This window comes from Monodelphis domestica, chromosome 2 (genome assembly GCF_027887165.1).
Source record: "Monodelphis domestica isolate mMonDom1 chromosome 2, mMonDom1.pri, whole genome shotgun sequence".
Classification (NCBI taxonomy): domain Eukaryota; kingdom Metazoa; phylum Chordata; class Mammalia; order Didelphimorphia; family Didelphidae; genus Monodelphis; species Monodelphis domestica.
This window is the reverse complement of record NC_077228.1, coordinates 194,267,831-194,289,076: the sequence shown is the minus strand read 5'-3', so window position 1 is coordinate 194,289,076 and position 21,246 is coordinate 194,267,831. Positions and strand designations below refer to the sequence as shown.

Below are 21,246 nucleotides of genomic sequence, written 5' to 3'. Positions count from 1 at the left end.
TCACAAGGTAGACCCTCCAAACCAGCACCTTTGCCCGCTCAGAGGTTCCTGCTGCCGCTGGGGGCTCAGCCCTCTGGGTTGGGGGGGAGGGGTCCTGGGACCTTCCCTCTGCCTTCCCCTTCTTGGATTCCGGTTTTTGAGGGGGCGTACCTTTTGATTTGAGTACAAAAGGAGGGTTCCCTGCCTCTGTCCTGTTGTTAAGTTTGAACTTCAGTCCCCTAGGAGCATTCAGTTTGTGACTGGTAAAGAAGGGTTTTCAGAGGTCTGAACTTTTGATGCTTCTAAGCCGCCATCTTGACTCCGCCCCCTCATGGGTTGTATTCTTGCTCCTCTGCTTACTTGCTGGATGAGTTTGGGCTTTTCTGCCCTGAAGGGGCTTCTTCTCAGCTGATTAAGTGAATTAGGCTGATGGAGCCCACCAGTTGAATTAATGTGCCCTGAGGCCAGATCTTCCCAAGCTGTCAGAAGAGGCTGAAGGTACTTCCCCTCAGTCCTCCTCTTTACTCCTTTCTGCCAGCTGCCCAGTCAGAACCCTGAGCTTCCTGTGGTGGTCCCAAGGTATTCCATTGTGGCTCACCCTGGGATCCAAGTCAGCTAAATTCCTATTGAGGGTCTTAGCACAGTGGGTAGGGGAGGGGTGTTGGATCTTTCCCTTATACCCAAGAATTTAACTTTTATCTGTGTATCTTTCAGGTTGTATCGAGCAGGAGAGACCCATGGCTCTGTCCCACTGCCAAGCCTGATTCTCTGTCCACTCTGCACCCTTGCTCCTCTGGTTTTCTGACAGCTCCATGAGACTGAGCCCCTCTGCCCTCTGGAGGCTTCTTCTCTGCATTATTGATAAACTTGATTAAGCCAATTGAGCTGATCTACAGAGCTGAATGTGCCTTGAGACCAAAATTTCCAAAGGTAGAGGCCCAAGATGGACGTGTGGTGGCTAAAAGCTGCAACCAGCCTGCCCTCTTCTCTGCTTCTCTCCTCCAGCTGCCTCCTTGCCAGCTGTGGTCAGAGCCCTGAGCTTCCCATAGTTATGGTAGCAAGGTACACCATCCCAGTTGGAGCCCTCGCCCTGAGATCCCATGGACCATCTAAGTCTCAGCACAGTAGGTGGGAGAGGGGTCTTGGGACCTTCCTTCTTTCTTTGCCTTAAACCAGAGAATTCAACCTTCTCTGCATACCTTTTAAGGTGAATTGAGGGGGAGGTCTGTGACCCACATGTGTGATAGTGGGTGATGAATCAGAATTGACTGATTGCCCCCTGGGCAGTCCTAAGCAAAAGCTTTAGCTGTAATTGGTACATTTCAAATGAAGGAAGTCACAGGAAGTGATGAAAAGAAACAGTTGGGCTTGAGATCTCAGACTGCTTTCCTTTGGACTGACACCTGGTGAGTGAAAGGCTGATTCCCTTTCCTTGGATTTTCTGAAGGGACTAACCTCAGGAGAGACCTACCCTCTTGAGAGAAGCTCCCTGCATCCCTAGGGCCTTGGCTCAAGATACTTTACCCTATACTCTCTTTGATTTTCTTACTTTCACTCTTTCTATATTTTATAAATAAATTGTTAAAATAAATCTCTTTGGAATTAACTAAATTCTTGGTGACCCTACTCTTGAATAAGCTAGTGGAACCTTTTATATAAATCCTTCAACATTTCTACCCTTTATATCCCTGACTCCGCCCCTTCATCTTAGAATCAATACTAATATATATCACATTCTCTAAATAGTCCAACCCCATGTCTATTTGATTTTCTCTCAGTTGTTTCTTTTTGCTAATCTTCATTTGAGTTAGGATGTAATATATTAAATACTTAATCATTAATCCTAGCAAGACCCCATATCCACCTATTGGCATAAGCTTTAGTAGATCTAATACTGTAAGATAGAGGACATCTAGGCCTGACTTTGGGAATGGGAGTTCTCTGAAATATCTAGGAATCCTTTTAATAAATACTTGAGTTATGTTTCCTAGAATCATGTTCTTCGTTACCATGATTCCTGTCAGTTTTCTTTTTACTGTCTTTTTCATATATAAATGTTCAGGTTCTTATCCTTTTGGCTCGCCCATTTTTATGATTATATTTGATCTTTATTGATTATGGCCAGTTAATTGTCAGTTGGTACTGATTAGGTGGTATAGATTCCGCTAAAGCTGTTAGGGATTAGCTAGTTCTGGTGGTAGATGAAACTGGCTAGAGGCAGATTACTACAAAACCTATTTATTAATAACTATGAGAAATATGAGGGACAGGATAAGGAAATATAAATTTATTAGGAGATATATTACCCTAAAACTAAGATTTCTAACTGAACCCCGACCCCCTCTGTCCTTCGCAGGATTTCTTCATGTCTGATAAAAATCAAGCCTAATGACTCCCTTACTATCTAATAAATACAGTATCTAACTTACTAAGCTAATCTACATATAAATCTCCTTAAACTTCTTCAATTATATATTAGATATTGACAGATTGAAGGTAACTCTGTCTGCCCAGCCTCAGAGATTCACCTCCTGACAGATGCTGCTCTCTGTTTCCCCCTGAGGTGTTCTAGGGAACAGCCTCAGCCACTCTTTCAGTTGAATTACTGTCACAATCTTCCAAAGCTATCTACCACCAAAATCTTCAAAGATTGATAAGAGCCAACTCCCTAGATACCTACTCCTAATGAGGCAGCTCCAGAGATTGATCTGCTTTCCAATGGTCCTTTCCTAGAGGTTTCTGGGAATTCTTATTAAGAAACCCCCTGAACATTATTCTCTCTCTTAAGGTAAATTTTTAAACTCCCTAAGCTGGAAACTCTTCTTCTAAGCAGAACCTATTTTTTAATTAATCCAATTAACTAATTAATAACTAATTCATTCTTACAGTTCCAAGACAGAAAAGTGGTAAAGGCTGGGAAATGGGGGTTAAGTGACTTGCCTAGGGTCACATAGACAGGAAATATCTAAGGCCAAATTTGAACCCAGGATCTCCCATCTCTACCTCTAGCTCTTAATCCACTGAGTCACCAAGAGCTGTGTCCTCTACTGACTCTTAAGAAACAAACTTATCTTCATGGCTCTGGTTCCACCCTACCTTTCCAGAATTATTTTCTATCATTTCCCTTCATTTATATTCTGTTCTGCACACTTGGTCTATATGTTAGTGCCCAAACTAGACTTTCTATTTCCCACCTCTGTGTCATTGACCCCCATCCCTAGAAGGTACTTTCTCCTTCATCTGCCTCTTAGAATCCTTAGTTGCTTTCAAGGCTCAATTTTAATGCCATCTTCTTTCCATGTGAAACCTTTCCTGATCTCCCAGGTCGGTGATGCTTCCCCCCCCCCCCCCCTTTGTTTTAAACCCTTACCTTCCATCTTGGAATCAATACTGTGTATTGGTTCCAGGGCAGAAGAGTGGTAAGGGCTAGGCAATGGGGGTTAAGTGACTTGCCCAGGGTCTAACAGCTGGGAAGTGCCTGAAGCCAAATTTGAACCTAGGACCTCCCATCTCTAAGCCTGGCTCTCAATCCACTGACCTATCCAGCTGCCCCCTGGTGATGCTTTTTCTCAAATTATTTGGCTCTTAAGTAACTTAAAAACAAACAAACAAACAAACAAAAAAACGCCCCTTACCTTTTTAGTGTCAATTATAAGACAGAAGGGCAAGGGATAGACCAGTGAGGGCAAACCTATGGCACCGGTGCTAAATATGGCACTCAAAGAGCTCTCTATGGGCACGTTCCTCACCACCCCCCCAAATCATTACTAGAAAGGCAAGAGGGACTTATGTGGAGCTGCTCCCCTGTCCCTCTCCACCATGCCTGATGACATTTTTTCCCATCCCTAGCCCCTCTGTCCAATAGCCCAATGGGAGCACATAGGGGGTAAGGTAGGCGGCTCAAAGGCAGAAATCCCCATTTCTACACTCCCTAAGGACATTCCTCACTTAACTCACCCCTCTGCCCAGCAGCCCAATGGGAGAACTTCCACCCTCCCCTGTGTGGGGTAAGGTGGGGCTAGCACTTGGTGGGAGAGAGGAGCATGGCACCCGGTCTCTTGGGAGGAGGGACAGAGCCAGCACTCGGTTTGGGGGGGTAGAGTGGGAAGTGCACTCGAGCTCTAAAAGATTTACCATCACTGGGCTAGGCAAATGAGGTTAAATGACTTATCCAAGGTCACATAGCTAAGAAGTCTCTAAAGTCAATTTGAACCCCAGGTCCGGTGCTCTATTCACTGTGCCACCTAGCTGCCCCTTATTTACATAACTTTTTACTTGTTGTATCCTCCAGAAAAATGTAAGTATTTTAAGGGAAGGGATTGTTTGTCATTTTTTGTCTTTGTATTCCTTATGCCTGGCACATAAGGATAGGGAATGGACTTGTGATTTCATTGGTACAAAGAACACTCAGCTATAGAAACTTCCTCTACCAATGTAGGTAGGCATCTTCTCTGAAATTTTAACCTCTAGCTCAAGGTTACAAAGCCAGTATACATCAGGGGGAGGACTTGAACCCAGGTCTTTCTGGTCCCAAGGTTGTCTCTCTATTCACTATACAATGCTACCTCTTTGGAGGTGCATAAAAAAATGCTTTGGTTTGAAGTTATTATCACTTTATTACCAGGGCTATTGCAGTAGCTTTCTTTTCTTTTTTAAGCCCTTACTTTCTGTCTTAGTAATAACTATAAAACTGAAGAGCAAGAACTAGGCAATAGGGATTAAGTGACTTGCTCAGGGTCACACAGCTAAGAAGTGTCTTATGCCAGTATGAACCCAAGTCCTCCTGACTCCAGGCCTGGCACTCTTTCTACTGTGTCACCTAGTTGCCCTTGCTGTATACAGCTTTCAAACTTGTCTTTCCTCCTCCATTTTCTCTCCCTCCAGGTCATCCTTTACATTACTTCTATTTTAATCTTTTACAATAAATCTGACCACCCATCTGTACAAAAATATTTTTATTAAGTCTCTACTGTCCATCAATTTAATTCAATATTTTAGCAAGGAAAGTTTAAATTCCTTAGCCTGACATTAAAGCTCCTTCACCTTCTGGTGTCTCTACCTTAGTTCACATTATTTCTTCTCCTTCCAGTCAAACTGAAGGGCTTGTTATCTCGGCATATATATATACATATACATATACATATACATATATATATATATATATATGTGTGTGTGTGTGTATATGTATATATATGTGTGTGTGTATACATATATATATGTGTGTATATATATATATACACATAAGGTACTTTTTGTCTCTATGCCTTTCCTACTCTTTGCCTGAAATTCCCCTTGTCCCTCAATTTCTATTGAATCTTTAAAGAAAAAGTTCAAAAGATATTTCATAAGAATTAGAATTGGAAGGGACCTGTCCAAGTCCCTGATTTGCAAGTTATGGAAACTGATGTTCAGAGTGGCAGAGCTGCAAGAGGTACCAGGCACAGAATGAAATTAAGACCCTAGTTTCACGATACACTATCCATTTACTAAGTGAAAACTATGTAGGAGGCACTGTGCATGGAGATTGTCTGGTAAATCTTTAAGCATTATCTATATATGTGAGTTATTATCCTTGCTATCTAAAGCTGACTTTGCTAAACCAAAAAAAAAATTGCTGGCAAATTCACTAAAACTTCGATTTTTAAAAGCAGTAATTAAGTACTATGGTTTGTAGAAATGCACACACACATATCTACCAATATTTTATGAAGATTCTTCCTGGCAGTTGCTGTCTGAAATCCAGGTTCTCACCACCTCACTCAGAATATTACACCAGACTACCTCATACCTATCAGATTGACAGTAAAGGAAAATACACAAAGGGCTTTAAAAGAATGCATACCCTTTGATGCAGCAATGCCATTGCTGGGTTTGTACCCCAAAGAGATAATAAGGAAAAATGCTTGTACAAAAATATTCATAGCTTCACTCTTTGTGGTGGCAAAAAAATTGGAAAATGAGGGGGTGTCCACTGATTGTGGAATGGCTGAACAAACTGTGGTATCTGATAGTAATGGAATACTATTGTGCTGTAAGGATTGATGATCTGGAAGCTTTCTATATGAACTGGGAGAACCTCAATGATGCAAAGTAAAACAAGCAGAACCAGAACATTGTATACTGTGAATCTTAAAATTTCTCAGATTTGTGAATGTTACAAATTCTCAGACTCTACCTTAGAACACTTGGTTAAGACCATTCCCCATTTTAAACAATGCAGGTACTTGATCAGGAATGTGAGGACTCTAACATTACTCCACCCATACTTAAGCATACTTTAGGGGGAGATAAAGTTGTAAACTCCTTACTGAACAATGGAAAAGTACTTAACCCGTACTTAAAGTAAGGCTAAAAATCCTTAAGCTAAGTCTATTTTTAGATCTAATACAAAAAGGTGCTAAGTACCTATGAAGGTCAAATTAATCATTAAAAGGTCAGGCAACTTGCAAACTTGCAAGGGACAAGCTTAACAAAAGAGGTGTGAAATTTTAGTCTACTCAGGTGTGAATTACTCAAGAGTTTTGGTCTATTCAGGTGTGAATTAGGAATGGTCAGTCCTGTAAAGACATCTACTGTGATTGGTAGATGTGAGAACTTGGGGGAGGTGACATAGGAGAAAATGCTCTTTAAAAGGAGGTCAAAAAGGCCTCTGAAAAGGGTCAGCTTGCCAAAGCTGAATTGGAGGGCTTGGTGGCTGAACTTAGTGGGAGCTGAGGAGCTAAACTGGAGGGTCTCTCTGAACACTAGAATCTTGCTTGGGACAAATCTTGTGGTGAGTGATTAAAGACTGACTGATCTCTCTCTTAAGGCTTAAGCCTAGGTTGGCCTAGGCTGGCCTAGCCCTTTCTCATTATTTCCTCTTACTCTCTCCCTTTCCTTAATTCCTTATTTGTATTAATTAAAATCTCCATAAAACCCAGTTGACTTGGGTATATTTAATATTTGGGAATTTTCCCATGGTGACCACTATATTTTGATTTAACTCAAGACACTGTCTTGAAACCATATTTCCTCAGTCACAGTTTAAGGCAACTACTCTATTGACTGTAACAATACAGAAAGTAAAACATTGTGGAAAAATCCAATGTAATAGACCTTGCTACTAGTAGCAATGCAACAAGTCAGGACACTCCTGAAGGACTTATTTAAAGAATGCTACCCACATTGAGAGAAAGAACTATGGGAGTAGAAATGCAAAAGCAAAACATATGACATCACTTATCACATGTATTTCTGGGTATGTGATTTGGGGATTAGGCTTTTAAAAAAATCCCTTTATAGCAAAAATGAATAATAATATCAAGTGACAACATTTGTACAACCCAGTTGAATTGCTTCTCAGTTCTGGGAGTGGAGAGGGAAAGAAAATGAATCATGGAAACATGGAAAATATTCTTAAAAAATAAATTAAAAAAAAGAATATTACACCAGAACTGGGGGAAGGGGGGAGTGTTCTATAAACAAGATAACTATCAACATGGTAAGACATCAAGTGGTTAGTCTTAGATAAGGGCAGGATTTCCCTACCCTACTCCCTCTCACTAGCCTCCCCTATACCAATCCAAGTTAATTTCCAGAAATTGAAACTATAAAAACTACCCAAACTCCACCTCCGACCATTGCCTGAAGGGCCTCCTCCACAGTCAGGTCATGGCTTATTTCCCAGGTTTACTTTCTGTTTCAGATACTGCTCAACCACTTATGGCTGTCCCTAAAGAACCAAGAAACAAAAATAGCTTCTCCTTTAGCACAATGCCTAGCACACAGTGGGAAATTTATAAATGTTTGTTCCTTTACCCATTTTTCTCCTTTACTTTTTTATTCAAAGATATTTAATTTTCCCAATTACATGTAATAATTTTAACATAAGTTTTCCAAAGTTATAAAATACAAATTGTCTCCCTCTCCACTCTTGGAGATGCTAAGTAATTTGATCTGGGTTATACATGTATTATAATGCAAAACATATTTCCATATTATTGATTTTTGCAAGTGAGTAATCTTACAAAACCAAAACCCCAAAATAAAACTGTAAATAACCTCGTGAAAGATAGTATGCTTTGATCTGCATTCTAATTCCAACAACTCTTTCTCTGAAGGTGGACAGCATTCTTTGTCATGAGTCCTTCAGAATTGTCCTGGATCACTGTATGGCTGAGAGTAGCTAAGTCTTTCACAGTTGATCAATATAAAGTAACAGCAATATTGTACTATGATCAACTATGAAAGACTTAGCTACTCTTTCTCCTTTTCTAGTGATATAATGGATAAGGCTCTATACTTGCTATTGTGATCATGGGCATGTTACTTAACTGCTCTAAGCCTCAGTTTCCTCATCTGTAAAATGGGGGCAATGTGGTATCCACCTTACAAGTTTGTGAGGCTGAAATATGGGCACATTTATAAATGTGTAGCTTTGAGAGTGTTGTCATGTCAATGATCACCATTGTTATTATATTTATTATTTAAGACCTCAGAGCTAGAGTGAGAGAAACAATTTTAGATTCTTCTCAACCATAAAACTCAGGATAAAGGTTATCCAGCAAATAAAGCCAATGAGGGAAGTATGTAAAAGTAGCATTTGCCAAAAAACAATAGAGACAAGGGAAACTCGGCTAGACTCAGTCCATAGCTGTGAAGTAACTGTGGCTTCAGTAGAATAGGAAAAGGCAAATTGGGACACTTAACAGAACTCATGACAAGTTCTCTGCACCTGAAGTATCCTCTTCTCCACTTTCAATGTTCCTTCTCTTTACCAGCATAAGCTGTCAGTCCTTTCTGCTTTTATCTTGGCTCAGATCTCATTTCCTCCAAATAAGTTTTCTGAAGTTCATTCCATACTGCTCTGATCACAGCATCTTAGGGTCAAAAGGGGCCTCAGAGGCCATTTAGTCCAATTAATATCTAAAAATGTCCTTCTACAATATACTTGAAACTCATTTATACACCTCAGGTCAAATGCCATAAGATATAACTCAACCTAGAGATGGGAGGTCCTAGGATTAAATCTGGCCTCAGATACTTCCTAGCTGTGTGACCCTGGGCAAGTTACTTAATCTCCATTGGCTAGCCCTTACCGCTCTTCTGTCCTGGAACTAATACATGGTATTGATTCTAAAATGGAAGGTAAGGGTTTAAATACACACACACACACACACACACACACACACACACACACACACACACACACACACATACATATCCAATGGAAGAAAGATTTAAATTGTTTCATTTTATCAAATGTTGCTTAAAATAAATGAGCTATATAACATGGAAGCAAAATGGAGTGGTAGAAAAAGGACTAGATCTGAATTCAAATCTCTCCATACTTAACTGTCAAGTAATTCAATCCAACAATTTATTAAGTACCTAGTATATGCTGTAAGACTAAAAATGAATACTCCAAGAATTTAAATTTATAGGATTTAATAACAACAAAGTGAGAAAGGGGTTCCTTCAGCCGAGTGAGCAGAGCAAAGAGCCAGAGGACCTATACTTGCCATGCTGGAGCCAAAGCAAAAGCCCAAAAGCCCCTGCAGCATGGGTTTCAGCAAATTTATAAACAAACCATGCCAGGGCCAGGGTGCAACACAGGGATGCAAGACAAGGGAATTTGGGGAAGAGTAAAGAAGTTGGGAAATGAAGCCCCCAGGGTACAAATTTTTTAAAACACACAATGCCAAGCACTGAGCTAGGGCAAAAGTTAAACAGTTTCTGCCTTGGAGTAGCTTACAATCTAATGAGGGTTGAAGAGCATGTACAAGTATAAGTATATACAAAATAGGAAGAGGAAGGCCCTAATCCTAGGGGGATTAGGAAAGACTTCATGCATAAAGTGGTCCTTCAGTTGAGTCTTGAAATAAACCAGGGATGGGAAGGGTTGTCGGGGAAGAGGGAGCACACTCCAGGCATGAGTCCAGGAGAGAGTGAGTTGGGTGTAGTAACAGTAAGGAGGTCAATTTGACTGGCCTGGTATGTGCTTGAATGGAAAGGCCAGAAAAGTAAGAGGAGCTTAGTGAATAGGGTAGTGAAAGGGTCAGAGCTGGAACATTAAGGCAGACTGTGATAGGGAGAGAGAAGAAAACAAAATGAAAACTGATGCTCCAAGAGAAAGGACAAGGGATAGTGAGGAGCTGGATTAGAGGGATGGATGTGTGAACGGTGAGAAGGACAAAGCAGAGAAATGTTGTGGAGGAAGGAATAACAGTATTTGGTAAGTCCAGGATAAACACCAAATTTGTGAGCCTAGGAGGCTGCCCCCCCCCCCCCCCCCATCTAAAACCCTTACTGTCAGTTTCAGGATCCACATTGATTCCAAGGCAGAAGAATTGTGAGGGCTAGGCAATGGGAGTTAAGTGACTTGCCCTGGGTCACACAGCTAGGAAGTATCTGAAATCAAATGAACCCAGTTCTTCCTGTCTCCAGGACTGACTATTCATTGAGCAACCTAGCTTCCCCTGAGGCTGTCTCTTCAATTAGAATGTAAACCTTTTGAGGACATTTACTCTGTCATCTCCCCAAGTAAGTAAGATCAAGTAAGTAATATTGTGTTCCTTCTTCCAAATGCATAACCTCGACCAGGAGAGTAGGCTCATTATCAAGTATTTCCTAAGGAGACTTGGAAATCTGACAAATTGGTATGTCCCCATATCTTCATATATACAAAATAAACTATAACATTTTTTCCCACTGAAGGGATTATGCAGGTGTTACAGTTTGGACCCACAAAATCCCAAACTCACACCTGGACACTGTGATGGTAGCTGGCTACTACAAGGAAGTAAAGTTAAAACTGAAAGGAACCTTAGAGATCATGGAGTCCCCAATCAGGATTTTGCAGATTCTGGAACTGAGGCCAAGAGAGATTAAGAGATTTGCCCAAATTCACTTAGGCACATAGCTGAGACTAACATTCAGGTTTCAACATTTAATCCAAAATACTTTACCATTACCATACATTGAAGCCCTGACACATGGGCTCCTGGGCCTATTCATTAAAAAAGTCAACAAAGATGGGGGGAGTGGAGAGAGGAGATAAGGAGTGGGGGAGGTGGAGTTGATGGCAGGTAAGAGATTTAAATAGTCAATTCCACTAAAAAGGGGGGGGAAGGGGGTGACAGAGGAAAGCAAAGGTGGGATAGAAAGTTTGCTCTGCTCAATCCACATGTAAATGAGAACTTAGAGTAAAAGTTGACTCTTACAAAAACTTCAGAAATATGCTCCAAAGCAATTATACCAGATAGTCCTTTAGACCAAAGTTCATGATATTAAACTCTGGTTTCTACCAACAAGTACATAACCACAACATTTCTTGTTTTCACTATTACTTTAAAAGACACCCAAAAAGCTGAGTGATTTTGTTCTCTAGTTCTCACGATATCCAGGTCTGTCTGGAGACATCATGCTGTCTAGAGATCCTAAAGATTCTTCAGAAGAATACTCAAGGTACTGAGGAATGGTCCAAGGGCTGTAATCAGGATTTTCAAATACAGACCGAAGCTAAAGATGTTAAATACTTCTATACATACAAGTACAATGTGCCTTCTGCAATGAAAGTAGTCATTCAGTAATGCTGCTACATCTGTTCCCATAATCATATTTCAATCATAGAGCCGGAAGAGACCTGGAGGTCACTCTGTCCACTCCTCTTTCTACTCTATCCAAACTCTACCCACTCTTTAAGAGCCTGTTCAAATTTCCTCTTCCTTTACAAAGCTTCCAACATCATTCTAGTTTGTGGTCATCTCTCCTAGTTTCCTGTCAGAATTTAGATACTTCATTACATAGAGGAAGTCAGGTGATATGGGTTCAAATTCTACCCCTGAACTTAACTACTTACATGTTTCATTTGAACTTCTGAGCATCAATTCCCTCAACTGTAAGATGGGAAAATAATACCTGTAGTACCCAACTGGGTTATTTAGAAGGTCAAATGAGTTGGTGGATGTAAAGCACTTTGAAAACCATAAAAATTCGCTATTATGACTTTATTACTTCCTTGAAACATTTATCTTGCCATATTAAACTTATTTCTCTCATCTAAATTTTCATTCCGTTATATGTTAATTTACCTTATTTCTCCATTCCCATTGGAATCCCGCCTCTCTGAGTACCCTATAATGACCTTAAGAGTAAGAAGGGTATCCCTTTTGTTTTGTTTTGTTTTTTAAAGCCCTTACCTTCTATCTTATTATCAACTTTAAGACAAGAGCAGCAAATACTAGGCAATTGGGATTAAGTGACCCGCCCAAGGTTACATAGCTAGGAAGTGTATGAGGCCATATTTGAACCCAAGCCCTTTGTCTCCAGCCTGGCACCCTATTCAATGTGCTCCCTAGCTGCCCCTGGCACCCTGTTTAATACTTTCAAATCTCTCTCAATGACTACTATAATGCTTTAGCACACTCAGAGAATTCACTATTCAAAAAGTGCTTGCTGGATTAGGTTGGGACTTTATTGGTTGAATGTTTTGTGGAATGCCATAAACAAAAGGATGCTGCATAAAAGCTTCTGGAAGACAACCTGATGTTCTGCATTTCATAGCTGGGGAAACAAGAAGGCACACAAATGACTTGTTCAAGAAAAGACCGAGAAATGATGTTAGAAGAGAAACTGTGCCTCCAGAAGTGTGCTAACTCTCAGTACTCAGACCACAACTGACCCTAGCAGAGTGACACTTAGGTCATGAATCTGTAGAATCTTTTGAATAAAGTAAACAGTCCTTCCCATTAGTCAAGTAGCTATTTATTCTGAAAAACAGTTCTACTAAGGTATTAAGATAAACTATTACTTAAATGATCTTTAGCAGCCTGAGAGGAAAGTCGCCCAAATTAGATCCTATTTATACTTCTGTCAACCTTTGACACTGAATCAAGTGTATTTCAACATACAGAAGAGAAAGTAGCCTAATACAGGGAAAGATGCCCAAAGCCACTAGCCAGTGGCAAATGATCTCCCTTCTCTGAACCTTAGTCATAAAATGACGGGGTTGGACAAAATGCTCTAGGATCCTGTATAGCTCTGAAATACTATAATTCCTGAGAATGTCATTATGTCACTTCTGTTTCCTAGCAGGGACTTGGACTCAATCAAATTTTCACTCTCAGGTACATTTAATTTAACCAGGCCAGCAGAACTGGTACATGGAAAGAGCACTGGATGAAGAGTTACAAAGCCTGGAGTTTTTCTATGACCTGTTCCACTTCTTGGTTAATATGTGATTTGGGGCAAATCATTTCTTTCTCTGAGCCTCTACTTTCTCATTTGTAAAATGGGGATAATATCACCAGTCCCTTGTGAGGAACTAAGGAAATCAAACATGTGACAGACAGCCAAAGAACAAGAAAGTATCCTAATCAAATAGTAACTGAGAATAGGCCCTATGACCAGAGCAGCTCCGCCCTTATCAACTTCTGTACTTCCAATTTCCAGTAAGTGGCAAGGCACTTCTGACCTGGCCCTGCTACCAGGCTATGACTGTGTAAACAGCAGCCTGAAGAGCAGCAGAGTACTTGCGGAGGTAACATAGCAGAGTAGAAAGGGTAGTGGGTCTGAAGGAAGAAGGCCTGGGTTCCAAGTCTAGTTCTACTATTTATTACTGGGGAGACCCCAGAGCTCAGACCACAACTCCCTTGGTACAATAACATTTAGGTCATGATTACCTAAGTGAACCTAAGTCTAAGGACCCTAAGTCACTTGATCTCTCTGAACCTGTTTCCTCATATGTAAAACAAGGAAGTTGATCTAAGGCTTCTTTAAGGCCCCTTTCAGCTCTAAACCTACCTATGATTCATTGATTATTTTGTCTTCTAGCCTCTGTTATTCTGAAATCCTGCATTATTATATTTGAAAGCCACACTAAGACATAGCTGCATGCTACCTCCTTACTCTTTGATTTGAAATGAGAAGTGACTTTAACACTGAGGAGCAGGTTTCACACAGAGAGAGGGCCTTGATGTTCATTCATAGATTTGAATTATCTGCATGGTAATGACCAGTCATGAATTCTGTATATTCTTTACAGGTAAGACAACAGATTACTTCTCAGCACGCTGGATAAGAAGTACCCTAAACAAGGCATATGAGGAGGATCTGGGGGGGATGGAACAGGGAGGATGATAGCCTAAATCTGTAGCCACACACTTACTTAATGGAAACAATAGACGACAACATGCACTAGATGTGAAAAAGGCAACCTGAGTAAAGTATGCCCTATATCAAATCACATGCCAAATGTTACTTAAATTTGTACATGAGGCCTCACTAAGACTTGCTAGTCTTTGTTTCCTTTTCCTCCTGCATTTACCCAAGATCTTGGCCCTGAGACAGGATACTCCCACTTGTTATTACTTCACTCTGACCTGTACAATTAAGCAACACCACAATCCAATAAGTGCAATGGTTCAATTATTTATCTTCTGTCCTTTATTGGGTGTATATATATTTTTTTTTAACGAACAACAAATAGTAAGGGGAAAGCACCCAAGGGAAGTATTACATTTCTCTGAAGTTGATGTATTAGTTTGTTTGGATATGAAATATAGCTAATAACCAGCAAGAAAGAGTGGAAAAGAATTTAGGAAGAGTATCTGCAAAGTCATTTATGTCCACTCAATTACACTGGAGAGAGTGGAGTGGGAGGGAGGGGAGTACAAAAGGAAATTGATACTCATGCAATTCAATGATTCCATACATTCTTGCCAAAAAGTAGGATCATATGATTTAGTGCCTTAGAGATAATTAAATGATAGGAAAACATTTATATAGTTCTTTAAGATTTATAAAGGACTGCTCTCACTATACATCCTGAGGTGGATAGTACAAGTATTATCCCCATCTTATGGATGAGGTAGCTAAAATTCAGACACAGATTTGAAGTGTCAAAACCAGGATTTGAATTAAGGCACGAGTTGGTATAGTGGAAGGACTTGAGGTCAAATCCTGACTGGTTTACTACCTATGTGATTTTGGGAAGGCCCTTAATCTCTCTAGTCCTCAGCTACTTTATCAAATCATAAAGATAGACTAGATGATTTCTAAGAGCCTTTCTAATTCTAATTCCCATAAAAACTACCTAAGTGCCTGACTGTAAATCCAGCACTCTTTCCACTATCCCAGGCTGTCTCCCCTTCACCCCTAACTGGAACTGAGGCAGGGACATAGTTGCCTATATAGAACAGAAGCAAAGAGTATAATCTTAAGTCATCTCTCAATTCTAGCCTCCCAGACATTTTTCTGATAAGACCCCTTAAAAGAAGGAAAGGAAGAATGTTCTTGGAAGAGAAGAATTGTCTATACTTAAAGAATGACAGATGGGAGAGAGAAAAGAAAGGATGGGGAGGGGAAAAAATTGTATTTCCTTGTTGAGGAGGAGTTAAGACTATCTCCCCATGAAGAATGGAAGAAAGGAAAGGGAGGAAGAAGAGGAATAGGAACATATTGACATTCTTTTCTTGAAGGAATACAATAGCATTTAGCACAAATTGGCTAAATTAAGCTGGCACTTAATGTTTCTTGACTGAAAAGATCTCTCCCTTCAGAGGTGAGATGAAGCAAGAGTGATGACAAAGTCTGTTATGCCTGTTATGTTATGAGGGGGAATAATGGGGAAGCCCGATTTTCCTTAGAGAAGACCCAAGGATCTCTCCCCATCACATGTTAGAGAGAAAATAAGGGGGAAGGCAGGCGAAGATATAGAGAATGGGGAATGATGGGGAAGTCAGTCTTTACTAGGAGAGAATGGAAGGGAAGACTCCCTTCGCAGATGAGAATAATTGGAGATGGGAGGCCTCTCTCCCCAGGGATGATGAGAGGAAGGAAAACGGGAAGGGGGAGGACTCTCTAGGTGGGACAGGAAGGAGATGAAAAAAGGTGGGGGGGCTCTGTCTTCACGAGGAGGGGCGGGAGGAGGGGGAAGGAATAGAATGGGGAGAAGGGAGGAAGGAGGACTCTCTCCCTTCCCGACAGCCCCGCCCCTCACCTGGTCCCGAAGCTGTGGCCTGTGACAGGCCCCGCGGCCCGCTGCTGGAGTGGCCCAAGGCGCGGGCCAAACGACCAGTCCTCTTCAGGTAGTGCAGGCGACGGGGAGGCTCCGAAGCTGCCTCGGCTCAACAGAAACCGAAGGCCAGGAGCTGGAGGCGGCGGGACCCGGATATGGCGGGGTTATGTCTCCTGGCCGGGGATCAGACTTCAGGGGTACCTTCTCAGTTTAACGTCGAAATCCACTCCGCCACCACCGCCGCCGCTCCGGAAACGGCTGAGTAACAGCCCACCTAGCCAATCGCCACTAGGGTTCCGACCAGCCAAAACCCGCCCCTAATGCATAATTCATAAGGTCACCCCCCCAACCTCATCTGCCACTCAGAGTCCTGGGTCGACTAATTTTACCTCAGGAACCCCGCCCCGAGAGCCAATGAGCAACTATCGCCCCGATAAATTATGCAGAATAAGTGACGTGTTGTGGAGGACGCCCCCGTGCGGGCTGTTCCCTAGCTTGCGCTGCCCCTCCCGCCGGAGCAGCCGGGGAACAGACGGGCCTGAGGCCGCGGAAGCCCCGGAGGGAGGGAGGGAAGATGACGGGAATGTACTGCTGAAAACTCAGCTGAGTTCCTGGCAAGGCGTGACGTCAAAGGCACTTTAAATGCCCCTGGAGCGGCTCCCTCCTCCCCTCCCCCTCACCCCCACCCGATTCCGGACCCCTGTCCCTGTCAGATGCTAAGCCAAAGGAACCCCTGTGGGAATAGGGCCCTTTGGCAGTCTCCTTCCAACCCCACCTTCCCCCATCTTTCCCAGGGTACTGGGTGCCCGCTGGAAGGTCCAAGGCCCAGATCTGAGGAGAAAAATGTGGCACGGCCCTTGTCCACCTACAGGCTGATGTGTGACACGGGACATGCAACGCAAGCAACACCCTTAGCCCCCACACACGGAAATGAGGAAAGACGTGACGCGTAAATAAAATAAGGATAAAAATGAGCAAAAGGAGGGACTAGATAGTCACTGATTACCTCATTCCTTCGGATGCCCCCCTCCCCAAGTTTTACACTTGACCTTGGATAGACTATACAGCAGCCAGTATCTGTATTGGGGATCACATATTAGAATGATTACCTTCTTCAATGTCATTTTATGTGTTCACTTCACTTTCGGTTCCCTTTGCTCTCTCAGCGCCCTCTGCACGTTTTATGTTCATGGAAGAGCTTGCACCTATCTTAAGAGACTTGTTAAAGTGTAGGCGCCAGTATTTTTAGAGACCTGGGTTGGAATGTAATCTTGACTTCTCTGAGGCTCAAATTAATTTCTACACCCAATAAAAATATTTGTTTTGCCTACTTTGGTGTGATTAACTAATGACTATAAGAAGAGGGATTAAAACTGCCCTAAGACTTTGGGGATAGTCTGTACTACAGAGATATATACCCTCCAACAATACTGGTCCCAGTCCATTCTTCACCTCATCCTGTTCAACTTTTATCCCCTTCCTTTAATAAATCCTCTATAAGGAATCCACTCAACTTGTTGAACTGGAAAGCTCTTGAAACAGAATAGATGCTTGTTTAAGGCACTGGCTAATGATGATTTCAGAAGAATGATGATAAAAAATGTGTAGTACTCACCTCTTGACAAAGCAGTAATGGAAATAATACACATTTTTGGACATCAATAATATATCCCTTAGAATATAAGCTCAAGTGAAGGATATGTTACTTTTTCATTTGGATCCCAAGCACCATCTGTTTTGTTTTGACAAGCTCTTCACCCCATCCCACATTTGAACATTCATTTGGCAATGTGTTTTGCTTGATTATGCTAATTTTTTCAACAAAAGGGTTCCCCCCCCAACCATGGCAGGAAGGGGATTTTAAAATATCATTTTATTTTTTGACTTTTTAAACATTATTTTATTTGGTTATTTACAAACATTATTCATTGGAAACAATGACCATTATCTTTTCCTCCCCCCCCCTCCGCCCCCCTCCCACCACTTCTCCCATAGCCGGCGCACAATTCCACTGGGTTTCACATGTGTTCTTGGTTACAACCCATTTCCATGTTGTTGGTATTTGCACTAGAGTGTTCATTTAGAGTCTCTGCTTAGTCATTTCCTCTCAGCCCCTGTAGTCAAGCAGTTGCTTTTCATCGGTGTTTTTACTCCTACAGTTTATCCTTCTTTTGTGGATAGTGTTTTTTAGATCCCTGCAGATTGTTCAGAGACATTGCATTGTCCGTAGTGGAGGAGTCCATTACCTTCTATTGTACCACAGTGTATCAGTCTCTGTGTACAATGTTTTCCTGGTTCTGCTCTTTTCACTCTGCATCACTTCCTGGAGGTTGTTCCAGTCTCCGTGGAATTCCTCCACTTTATTATTCCTTTTAACACAATAGTATTCCCTCACCAACATATACCATAATTTGTACAGCCATTCCCCAATTAAAGGGCATCCCCTCATTTTCCAATTTTTGGCCACCACAAAGAGCGCAGCTATGAATATTCTTGTACAAGTCTTTTTACTTATTATCTCTTTGGGATACAAACCCAGCAGTGCTATGGCTGGATCAAAGGGCAGACAGTCTTTTATCGTCCCTTGGGTATAGTTCCAAATTGCCCTCCAGAATGGCTGGATCAGTTCACAACTCCACCAGCAATGAATTAATGTCCCGACTTTGCTGCATCCCCTCCAGCATTCATTATTTTCCATAGCTGTCATGTTAGCCAATCTGCTAGGTGTGAGGTGATACCTCAGAGTTGTTTTGATTTGCATCTCTCTGATTATAAGAGATGTAGAACACTTTTTCATGTGCTTATTAATGGTTTTGATTTCTCTGGCTGAGAACTGCCTGTTCATGTCCCTTGCCCATTTATCAATTGGAGAATGGCTTGATTTTTTGTACAATTGATTTAGCTCTTTGTAAATTTGAGTAATTAAACCTTTGTCAGAGGTTTTTATGAAGATTGCTTCCCAATTTGTTGTTCTCCTTCTGATTTTAGTTATATTGGTTTTGTTTGTACAAAAACTTTTTAATTTGATGTAGTCAAAATTATTTATTTTACATTTTGTGACTCTATGTCTTGCTTGGTTTTAAAGTCTTTCCCTTCCCAAAGGTCTGACATGTATACTATTCTGTGTTTACCTAATTTACTTATAGTTTCCTTCTTTATGTTCATGTCAGTCACACATTTTGAATTTATCTTGGTGTAGGGTGTGAGGAGTTGATCTAATCCTAATCTCTCCCACACTGTCTTCCAGTTTTCCCAGCAGTTTTTATGAAATAGTGGATTTTTGTCCCAAAAGCTGGGATCTTTGGGTTTATCATATATTGTCTTGCTGAGGTCATTTACCCCAAGTCTATTCCACTGATCCTCCTTTCTGTCTCTTAGCCAGTACCAAATTGCTTTGATGACTGCTGCTTTGTAATATAGTTTAATATCTGGGACTGCAAGGACCCCTTCCTTTGTATTTTTTTTTCATTATTTCCCTGGATATCCTTGATCCTTTGTTATTACAAATGAACTCTGTTATGTTTTTTCCTAATCAGTAAAGAAATTTTTTGGAAGTTCTATGAGTATGGCACTAAATAGATAAGTTTGGGTAGGATGGTCATTTTTACTATATTGGCTCGTCTTACCCATGAGCAGTTGATGTTTTTCCAATTGCTCAAGTCTAGTTTTAGTTGTGTGGAGAGTGTTTTGTAGTTGTGTTCATATAGTTCCTGTGTTTGTCTCAGGAGATAAGATTCTTAGATATTTTATTTTGTCTAAGGTGATTTTGAATGGGATTTCTCTTTCTAGTTTTTGCTGCTGAACTATGTTGGAGATGTATAGAAATGCTGATGACTTATGTGGGTTTATTTTGTATCCTGCAACTTTGCTAAAGTTGTTGATTATTTCAATTAGCTTTTTGGTTGAATCTCAAGGATTCTTTAAGTAGACCATCATGTCATCTGCAAAGAGCGATAGCTTAGTCTCCTCCTTGCCTATTTTGATGCCTTCAATTTCTTTTTCTTCTCTAATTGCTACTGCTAGTGTTTCTAGTACAATGTCAAATAGTAGAGGTGATAATGGGCATCCTTGTTTCACTGCTGATCTTAATGGGAATGGATTTAGTTTATCCCCATTGCAGATGATATTGGCTAATGGTTTTAGATATATACTGTTTATTATTTTTAGGAACGACCCTTCTATTCCTATGCTTTCTAGTATTTTTAATAGGAATGGGTGTTGTGTTTTATCAAAGGCTTTTTCTGCGTCTATTGAGATAAGCATGTGGTTCTTGTTGGTTTGCTTGTTGATGTGGTCAATTATGTGGATGGTTTTCCTAATATTGAACCAGCCCTGCATCCCTGGTATAAATCCTACTTAATCATGGTGGATGACCCTTCTGATTACTTGCTGGAGTCTTTTTGCTAGTATCCTATTTAAGATTTTTGCATCTATATTCATTGGGGAGATTGGTCTATAATTTTCTTTCTCTGTTTTTGATCTGCCTGGTTTTGGAATCAGTACCATGTTTGTGTCATAAAAGGAGTCTGGTAGAACTCCCTCTTTGCTTATTATGTCAAATAGTTTGTATAGTATTGGGATTAACTGTTCTCTGAATATTTGATAGAATTCACTTGTGAATCCGACGGGCCCTGGGGATTTTTCTTAGGGAGTTCTTTGATGGCCTGTTGGATTTCATTTTCTGATATGGGATTATTTAAGAATTCTATTTCTTCTTCTGTTAGTCTAGGCAGTTTGCATTTTTGTATATATTCATCCATATCACCTAGATTGCTGTATTTATTGCCATATAATTGGGCAAAGTAATTTTTAATGATTGCCTTGATTTCCTCTTCATTGGAGGTGATGTCCCCCTTTTCATCTTTGATGCTGTTAATTTGCTTTTCTTCTTTCCTTTTTTAATTAGATTGACCAGTACTTTGTCTATTTTGTTTGTTTTTTCAAAGTACCAGCTTCTAGTCTTATTTATTAAATCAATAGTTCTATCACTTTCTATTTTATTAATTTATCCCTTAATTTTTAGGATTTCTAGTTTGGTTTTCTGCTGGGGGGTTTTAATTTGATCGCTTTCTAGTTTTTTTTTTATTTGCATTTCCAATTGATTGATTTCTGCTCTCCCTAGTTTGTTAATATATGCACTCAGGGATATGAATTTACCTCTGATTACTGCTTTGGCTGCATCCCAAAAGGTTTGAAAGGATGTCTTGCCATTGTCATTTTCCTTGATGAAATTATTAATTGTTTCTGTGATTTCTTCTCTAACTAAACAA

General features: G+C 40.8%; 1 protein-coding gene across 4 annotated transcripts in view; it reads right to left on the bottom strand.

The window, feature by feature from the left end:
- STAT3 (signal transducer and activator of transcription 3) overlaps positions 1-16,100 on the bottom strand; it is a 68,426-nt gene extending 52,326 nt beyond the window's left edge. For all 4 annotated transcript variants that reach the window (XM_056816738.1, XM_056816740.1, XM_056816739.1 and 1 more), the window contains exon 1: positions 15,959-16,100. The gene's annotated coding sequence lies outside the window, so the exon portion shown is untranslated. The remainder of the gene's footprint in view (positions 1-15,958) is intronic.
- Between the last annotated feature and the right edge of the window lie 5,146 nt (positions 16,101-21,246).